Source organism: Arachis stenosperma, chromosome 2 (genome assembly GCF_014773155.1).
Source record: "Arachis stenosperma cultivar V10309 chromosome 2, arast.V10309.gnm1.PFL2, whole genome shotgun sequence".
NCBI lineage: Eukaryota > Viridiplantae > Streptophyta > Magnoliopsida > Fabales > Fabaceae > Arachis > Arachis stenosperma.
This window is the reverse complement of record NC_080378.1, coordinates 107,977,487-107,986,709: the sequence shown is the minus strand read 5'-3', so window position 1 is coordinate 107,986,709 and position 9,223 is coordinate 107,977,487. Positions and strand designations below refer to the sequence as shown.

At 40.5% G+C, this 9,223-nt stretch overlaps 1 non-coding gene across 1 annotated transcript; it reads left to right on the top strand.

Annotated features, from left to right (window-relative positions):
• Positions 1 to 416: 416 nt before the first annotated feature.
• On the top strand, positions 417 to 520 carry LOC130963744 (small nucleolar RNA R71). Its single transcript, XR_009079864.1, has one exon. It is a non-coding gene; the product is annotated as a small nucleolar RNA R71 (small nucleolar RNA).
• The last annotated feature ends 8,703 nt before the right edge of the window (positions 521 to 9,223 follow it).

Sequence of the window (9,223 nt, the reverse complement as noted above, 5' to 3'; positions counted from 1 at the left end):
TATAGGTGTTTCCATAGGGTTCTCCTAGGTAATTCACCTCTTCCATTGAAGGGTTCTCAGGATCATAGGCTTCTTCCTCAGATGAAGCATCCTTAGTACTGCTTGGTGCATTTTGCATTCTAGACAGACTTTGAGAAATCAAATTGACTTGTTGAGTCAATATTTTATTCTGTGCCAAAATGGCGTTCAGAGTGTCAATCTCAAGAACTCCTTTCTTCTGATTAGTCCCATTGTTCACAGGATTCCTTTCTGAAGTGTACATGAATTGGTTATTTGCAACCATTTCAATTAGCTCTTGAGCCTCTGTAGGCGTCTTCTTCAGATGAAGAGACCCTCCAGCAGAGCTATCCAAAAACATCTTAGATAGTTCAGACAGACCATCATAGAAAATACCTATGATGCTCCATTCAGAAAGCATGTCAGATGGACATTTTCTGATTAATTGTTTGTATCTTTCCCAAGCTTCATAGAGGGATTCTCCATCCTTCTGTCTGAAGGTTTGGACTTCCACTCTAAGCTTACTCAATTTTTGAGGTGGAAAGAACTTTGCCAAGAAGACATTGACTAGCTTTTCCCATGAGTCTAGACTTTCTTTAGGTTGTGAGTCCAACCATGTCCTAGCTCTGTCTCTTACAGCAAAAGGGAATAGCATAAGTCTGTAGACCTCAGGGTCAACCCCATTAGTCTTGACAGTGTCACAGATTTGCAAGAATTTAGCTAAGAACTGATGAGGATCTTCCAATGGAAGTCTATGGAACTTGCAATTCTGTTGCATTAGAGAAACTAATTGAGGCTTAAGCTCAAAGTTGTTTGCTCCAATGGCAGGGATAGAGATGCTTCTCCCATAGAAGTCGGGAGTAGGTGCAGTAAAGTCACCCAGCACCTTCCTTGCATTATTGTTGTTTTCGGCTGCCATGTCTTCTTCTTCTTTGAAGATTTCTATTAGGTCCTTTACAGAGAGTTGTGCCTTAGCTTCTCTTAGTTTTCGCTTCAAGGTCCTTTCAGGTTCAGGGTCAGCTTCAACAAAAAAGCCTTTGTCTTTGTTCCTGCTCATATGAAAGAGAAGAGAACAAGAAAATGTGGAATCCTCTATGTCACAGTATAGAGATTCCTTGAGGTGTCAGAGGAACAGAAAAATAGAAAGAAGAGGTAGAAGAATTCGAACTTAATTAGATAGAGTTCGAATTGTGCATTGAGGAGAAGTGGTACTCCATAAATAGAAGGATGTGGGAAGAGAGGAAGAAATTTTCGAAAATCAAGTGAAATAATTTGAAAACATTTTTGAAAAACTTTAATTAATTTTCGAAAACCAAGAGTGAGACATGAGATCAAGAAATTTTTGAAAAAGATTTTTGAAATTAGAAATAAAAAAGATATGATTTGAAAACTATTTTGAAAAAGATGTGATTAAAAAGATATGATTGAAAAGTTATGGTTTTAAAAAGATATGATTGAAAAGATATGATTTTGAAAACAATTTAAAAAGATTTGATTTTAAAAAATAATGACTTGCCTAACAAGAAAAGATATGATTCAAACATTAAACCTTTCTCAACAGAAAAGGCAGCATACTTAAAATGTTCAATCAAATCATTAATTGTTAGTAAGTATCTTTTAAAAAGGAAAGAAATTGATTTTGAAAACATTTGATTGAAAAGATATGATTTGAAAAAGATTTGATTTTGAAAAACTTTGAAAACTTGAAAAAAATTGATTTTGAAAACAAAATCCTCCCCCTTGTGCCATCCTGGCGTTAAACGCCCAGAATGGTATCCATTCTGGCGTTTAACGCCCAAAATACTACCTTTTTGGGCGTTAAACGCCCAGCCAGGCACCCTGGCTGGCGTTTAAACGCCAGTCTGTCTTCTTCACTGGGCACTTTTGAATGCCCAGCTTTTTCTGTGTGATTCCTCTGCAGTATGTTCTGAATCTTCAATTCTCTGTATTATTGACTTGAAAAGACACAAATTAAAAATATTTTTGGATTTTTAATAATGAGGAATAATCAAAATGCAACTAAAATCAAATAACAATGCATGCAAGACACCAAACTTAGCAGTTTGTATACTACTGACACTAACAAAATGAGAATGCATGTAACAAACAACAGAAATACTCAAGTCAATAGAATTCAAAGATCAAAACAAGGAAATCATCAAGAACAACTTGAAGATTAATGAAGACACATGAATGAATGCAAGAAGAACAGAAACATGCAATTGACACCAAACTTAAAATGAGACACTAGACTTAATCAAGAGATATTTTTGGTTTTTATGATTTTGTAATTTTTTTGGTTTTTTTTCGAAAATTAAGTGAAAGGGAAAATAAAGGTATCAAAATTCTTAATGAGAATTCCAGGAATCATGCAATGTTAGTCTAAAGCTTTAGTCTAAAGGAATTAGACATAGCTAGCTAAGCTTCAGCAGGACATTGCATTCAAGAGCTAAATTGATGATGATCAATCAGCTTTGGTGATGATAAGAACATCACCTTGAAACACTAGAATTCATTCTTAAGAACTCTGAAGAAAAATAATACCTAATCTAAGCAACAAGATGAACCGTCAGTTGTCCATACACAAACAATCCCCGGCAACGGCGCCAAAAACTTGGTGCACGAAATTGTGATCACTACAACTTCGCACAACTAACCAGCAAGTGCACTGGGTCGTCCAAGTAATACCTTACGTGAGTAAGGGTCGATCCCACGGAGATTGTTGGTATGAAGCAAGCTATGGTCACCTTGTAAATCTCAGTCAGGCAGACTCAAATGGGTATAGTGATAAACGAATAAAGCATAAAGATAAAGATAGAGATACTTATGTATATCATCGGTGAGAGCTTCAGATAAGCGTATGAAGATGCCTTCCCTTCCGTCTCTCTACTTTCCTACAGTCTTCATCCAATCCTTCTTACTCCTTTCCATGGCAAGCTCATGTAGGGTTTCACCGTTGTCAGTGGCTACCTCCCATCCTCTCAGTGAAAATGTTCCTATGCTCTGTCACAGCATGGCTAATCAGCTGTCGGTTTTCGGTCAGGCCGGAATAAAATCCATCGATTCTTTTGCGTCTGTCAGTAACGCCCCGCCTGCTAGGAGTTTGAAGCACGTCACAGTCATTCAATCATTGAATCCTACTCAGAATACCACAGACAAGGTTTAGACCTTCCGGATTCTCTTGAATGCCGCCATCAGTTCTCGCCTATACCACGAAGATTCCGGTTAAAGAATCCAAGAGATATTCACTAGAGCCTCGTATGCTTGTAGAACAAGAGTGGTTGTCAGTCACTTTGTTCATGAGTGAGAATGATGATGAGTGTCACGGATCATCACATTCATCAAGTTGAAGAACAAGTGATATCTTGGAACAAGAACAAGCAGAATTGAATAGAAGAACAATAGTAATTGCATTAATACTCGAGGTACAGCAGAGCTCCACACCTTAATCTATGGTGTGTAGAAACTCCACCGTTGAAAATACATAAGAACAAGAGTGATCATTGGTTTCGGCCCCAGAGAGGGAACCAGAAGAACCAAGATGAAAATACAATAGTAAAAGGTCCTACTTATAGGGAACTAGTAGCCTAAGGATTACAAAGATGAGTAAATGACATAAAAATCCACTTCCGGGCCCACTTGGTGTGTGCTTGGGCTGAGCAATGAAGCATTTTTCGTGTAGAGACTCTTCTTGGAGTTAAACGCCAGCTTTTATGCCAGTTTGGGCGTTTAACTCCCATTTAGGTGCCAGTTCCGGCGTTTAACGCTGGGATTTCTGTAGGTGACTTTGAACGCCGGTTTGGGCCATCAAATCTTGGGCAAAGTATGGACTATCATATATTGCTGGAAAGCCCAGGATGTCTACTTTCCAACGCCATTCAGAGCGCGCCAATTGGGCTTCTGTAGCTCCAGAAAATCCACTTCGAATGCAGGGAGGTCAGAATCCAACAGCATCTGCAGTCCTTTTCAGTCTCTGGATCAGATTTTTGCTCAGGTCCCTCAATTTCAGCCAGAAAATACCTGAAATCACAGAAAAACACACAAACTCATAGTAAAGTCCAGAAAAGTGAATTTTAACTAAAAACTAATAAAAATATACTAAAAACTAACTAGATCATACTAAAAACATACTAAAAACAATGCCAAAAAGCGTATAAATTATCCGCTCATCAAGGCCACAACCAAACTCTAAGTTTGGTGTTGAACCCCCACATTCAAACTCTAAGTTTGGTGTTGGGAGGTTCCAACATTGCTCTGAGTATCTGTGAGGCTCCATGAGAGCCCTCTGTCAAGCTACTGACATTAAAGAAGCGCTTGTTGGGAGGCAACCCAATGATTATATTTTATATATTTTCTTTTGTTATTTTATGTTTTTTTTGTAGGTTGATGATCATAAGAAGTCACAAAATCCATTGAAAAAGCAAAAACAGAATGAAAAATAGGAAGAAAAACAGCACACCCTGGAGGAAGAATTCACTGGCGTTTAAACGCCAGTGAGGCTAGCAGTTGGGCGTTTAACGCCCAGTCTGGCACCATTCTGGGCGTTTAACGCCAGAAAGGGGCACCAGACTGGCGTTAAACGCCAGAAAAGGGCAAGAACCTGGCGTTAAACGCCAGGAATGGGCACCAGCCCGGCGTTTAACGCCAGAAATGGCTCAAAACGTGATTTTGAGCAACATTTGGTGCAGGGATGACTTTTCCTTGACACCACAGGATCTGTGGACCCCACAGGATCCCCACCTACCCCACCACCACTCTCTCTTCTTCCCCCATTCACCAATCACCTCATTACCTCTTCCCCAAAACCCCTTCACCTATCAAATACCATCCTTCTCTTCACCACTCACATCCATCCTTCATAAAACCCCACCAACCTCACCCTTCAAATTCAAACCACTTTCCCTCCCAAACCCATCCATAATGGCCGAACCCCATCTCCTCTCTCTCCTATAAATACCCTTCTTCACTCCTTCATTTTCACACAACCTAAACATCACTCCCCCCTCCTTGGCCGAATACATAAGCCACCCCCCCTTCTTCATCATTTCTTCTTCTTCTACTCTCTTCTTTCTTCTTTTGCTCGAGGACGAGCAAACCTTTTAAGTTTGGTGTGGTAAAAGCGTTGCTTTTTCATTTTCCATAACCATTTATGGCATCCAAGGCCGGAGAAACCTCTAGAAAGAGGAAAGGGAAGGCAAAAGCTTCCACCTCCGAGTCATGGGAGATGGATAGATTCATCTCAAGGGTGCATCAAGACCACTTCTATGAAGTTGTGGCCTTGAAGAAGGTGATCTTCGAGGTCCCCTTTTCACTCAAAAAGGGTGAATATCCGGAGATCCGCCATGAGATCCGAAGAAGAGGTTGGGAAGTGCTTACCAACCCCATTCAACAAGTCGAAATCTTGATGGTTCAAGAGTTCTATGCCAATGCATGGATCACCAAGAACCATGATCAAAGTGTGAACCGGATCCAAAGAACTATCTTACTATGGTTCGGGGAAATACTTGGATTTTAGTCCGGAAAATGTAAGGTTAGCATTCAACTTGCCTATGATGCAAGGAGATGAACATCCTTACACTAGAAGGGTCAACTTTGATCAAAGGTTGGACCAAGTCCTCACAGTCATATGTGAAGAGGGCGCACAATGGAAGAGAGATTCAAGAGGCAAGCCGGTTCAATTGAGAAGGCATGACCTCAAGCCCATGGCTAGAGGATGGTTGGAGTTCATCCAACGCTCAATCATTCCCACTAGCAACCGGTCCGAAGTTACTCTAGACCGGGCCATCATGATTCATAGCATCATGATTGGAGAAAAAGTGGAAGTTCATGAGGTTATAGCCCAAGAACTCTATAAAGTGGCGGACAAGTCTTCCACCTTGGCAAGGCTAGCCTTTCCTCATCTCATTTGTCACCTCTGTTATTCAGTTGGAGTTGACATAGAAGGAGATATCCCCATTGATGAGGACAAGCCCATCACCAAGAAAAGGATGGAGCAAACAAGAGACCCCTCTCATCATGAGATCCCTGAGATACCTCAAGGGATGCACTTCCCTCCACAAGACTATTGGGAGCAAGTAAACACCTCCCTAGGAGAATTGAGTTCCAATATGGGACAACTAAGGGTGGAGCACCAAGAACATTCCATCCTCCTCCATGAAATTAGAGAAGATCAAAGAATCATGAGAGAGGAGCAACAAAGACAAGGAAGAGACATTGAGGAGCTCAAGCACTCCATAAGACCTTCAAGAGGAAGAACAAGCCGCCATCACTAAGGTGGACCCGTTCTTTAATCTCCTTGTTCTTTATTTTCTTGTTTTTCGAAATTTTCATGCTTATGTTATCTATGTTTGTGTCTTATGATCATTAGTGTCTTAGTGTCTATGCCTTAAAGTTATGAATGTCCTATGAATCCATCACCTTTCTTAGAGATTGTTCTTAATTGAAAAAGAAAAGAATTGCATGAATTTTGAATTTTATAACAGTTTAATTATCTTGATATGGTGGCAACACCTTTGTTCTCTGAATGTATGCTTGAACAGTGCATATGTCTTTTGAATTTGTGGTTCATGAATATTGGCTCTTGAAAGAATGATGAAAAAGGAGACGTGTTACTGAGGATCTGAAAAATCATAAAAAAATGATTCTTGAAGCAAGAAAAAGCAGTGAATACAAAAAAAAAAAAAGAGAAGCAAGCGAAAAAAAAAACGAAAAAGAAAGAAAAAGAAAGAAATAAAGTTGTGATCCAAGGCAATAAGAGTGTGATTAAGAACCCTGGACACCTCTAATTGGGGACTTTAGCAAAGCTGAGTCACAATCTGAAAAGGTTCACCCAATTATGTGTCTGTGGCATGTATGTATCCGGTGGTAATACTGGAAGACAGAGTGCTTTGGGCCACAGCCAAGACTCAATAAGTAGCTGTGTTCAAGAATCATCATACTTAACTAGGAGAATCAATAACACTATCTGGATTCTGAGTTCCTAAAGAAGCCAATCATTCTGAGTTCCAAAGGATAGAGTGAGATGCCAAAACTGTTCAGAGGCAAAAAGCTAAAAGCCCCGCTCATCTAATTAATACTGATCTTGATAGATGTTTTTGGAGTTCATTGCATATTCTCTTCTTTTTATCCTATTTGATCTTCAGTTGCTTGGGGACAAGCAACAATTTAAGTTTGGTGTTGTGATGAGCGGATAATTTGTACGCTTTTTGGCATTGTTTTTAGTATGTTTTTAGTATGATCTAGTTAGTTTTTAGTATATTTTTATTAGTTTTTAGTTAAAATTCACTTTTCTGGACTTTACTATGAGTTTGTGTGTTTTTCTTTGATTTCAGGTATTTTCTGGCTGAAATTGAGGGATCTGAGCAAAAATCTGATCCAGAGACTCAAAAGGACTGCAGATGCTGTTGGATTCTGACCTCCCTGCACTCGAAGTGGATTTTCTGGAGCTACAGAAGCCCAATTGGCGCGCTCTCAACGGCGTTGGAAAGTAGACATCCTGGGCTTTCCAGCAATATATGATAGTCCATACTTTGCCCAAGATTTGATGGCCCAAACCGGCGTTCAAAGTCACCTCAAGAAATTCCAGCGTTAAACGCCGGAACTGGCACCAAAATGGGAGTTAAACGCCCAAACTGGCACCAAAGCTGGCGTTTAACTCCAAGAGGAGTCTCTACACGAAAATTGCTTCATTGCTCAGCCCAAGCACACACCAAGTGGGCCCGGAAGTGGATTTTTATGTCATTTACTCATCTCTGTACACCCTAGGCTACTAGTTTTCTATAAGTAGGACCTTTTACTATTGTATTTTAATCTTCTGATCTTTGGAACCTTTTTCTTTAGATCTTTTGATCACTTTGGGAGGCTGGCCTCACGGCCATGCCTAGACCTTGTTCTTATGTATTTTCAACGGTGGAGTTTCTACACACCATAGATTAAGGTGTGGAGCTCTGCTGTACCTCGAGTATTAATGCAATTACTATTGTTCTTCTATTCAATTCCGCTTGTTCTTTGTCCAAGATATCACTTGTTCTTCAACTTGATGAAGGTGATGATCCGTGACACTCATCATCATTCTCACTCATGAACAAAGTGATTGACAACCACTCTTGTTCTACAAGCAATCAAAGCTCTAGTGAATATCTCTTGGATTCCTGATAACACGATGCATGGTTGATCGCCTGACAACCGAGTGCTCGCCTGACAAACGAGCCAGCCATTCCGTGAGATCAGAGTCTTCGTGGTATAGGCGAGAACTGATGGCGGCATTCAAGAGAATCCGGAAGGTCTAACCTTGTCTGTGGTATTCTGAGTAGGATTCAATGATTGAATGACTGTGACGTGCTTCAAACTCCTAGCAGGCGGGGCGTTAGTGACAGACGCAAAAGGATCGATGGATTTTATTCTGGCCTGACCGAGAACCGACAGCTGATTAGCCATATGCTGTGACAGAGCATGGGAACATTTTCACTGAGAGGATGGGAGGTAGCCATTGACAACGGTGAAACCCTACATGAGCTTGCCATGGAAAGGAGTAAGAAGGATTGGATGAAGACTGTAGGAAAGCAGAGAGACGGAAGGGAAGGCATCTTCATATGCTTATCTGAAGCTCTCACCAATGATATACATAAGTATCTCTATCTTTATCTTTATGCTTTATTCGTTTATCACTATACCCATTTGAGTCTGCCTGACTGAGATTTACAAGGTGACCATAGCTTGCTTCATAGCAACAATCTCCGTGGGATCGACCCTTACTCGCGTAAGGTTTATTACGTGGACGACCCAGTGCACTTGCTGGTTAGTTGTGCGAAGTTGTGTTTATGCCATGGTATTGAGCACCAAGTTTTTGGATTCATTACCGGGGATTGTTTTGTGTAAAAGTAGTGATCACAATTTCGTGCACCAGCAGCCTTGGTGGAGTATCCCTTGATAAACCTCCGATAGTAGTTAGCCAACCCAAGGAATGACTTCAATTCAGATACCTTGTTTGGCGGCTCCCATACTTTGATAGCCTTCACCTTTCTTTGATCCATGTAGAGAGTTCCATCTCTAATGATGGGGCCCAAGAAGTGGACTTCGTCCCTTGCAAAGGAACAGTTTTCCTTCTTCACATATAGGTTATTCTCTCGCAAGATCTTAAACACGGTTCGTAAGTGTTCTACATGTTCCTCCAAGGTATTGCTAAAGACAACAATATCATCCAAGTAGAGCACTACAAACCGATCAA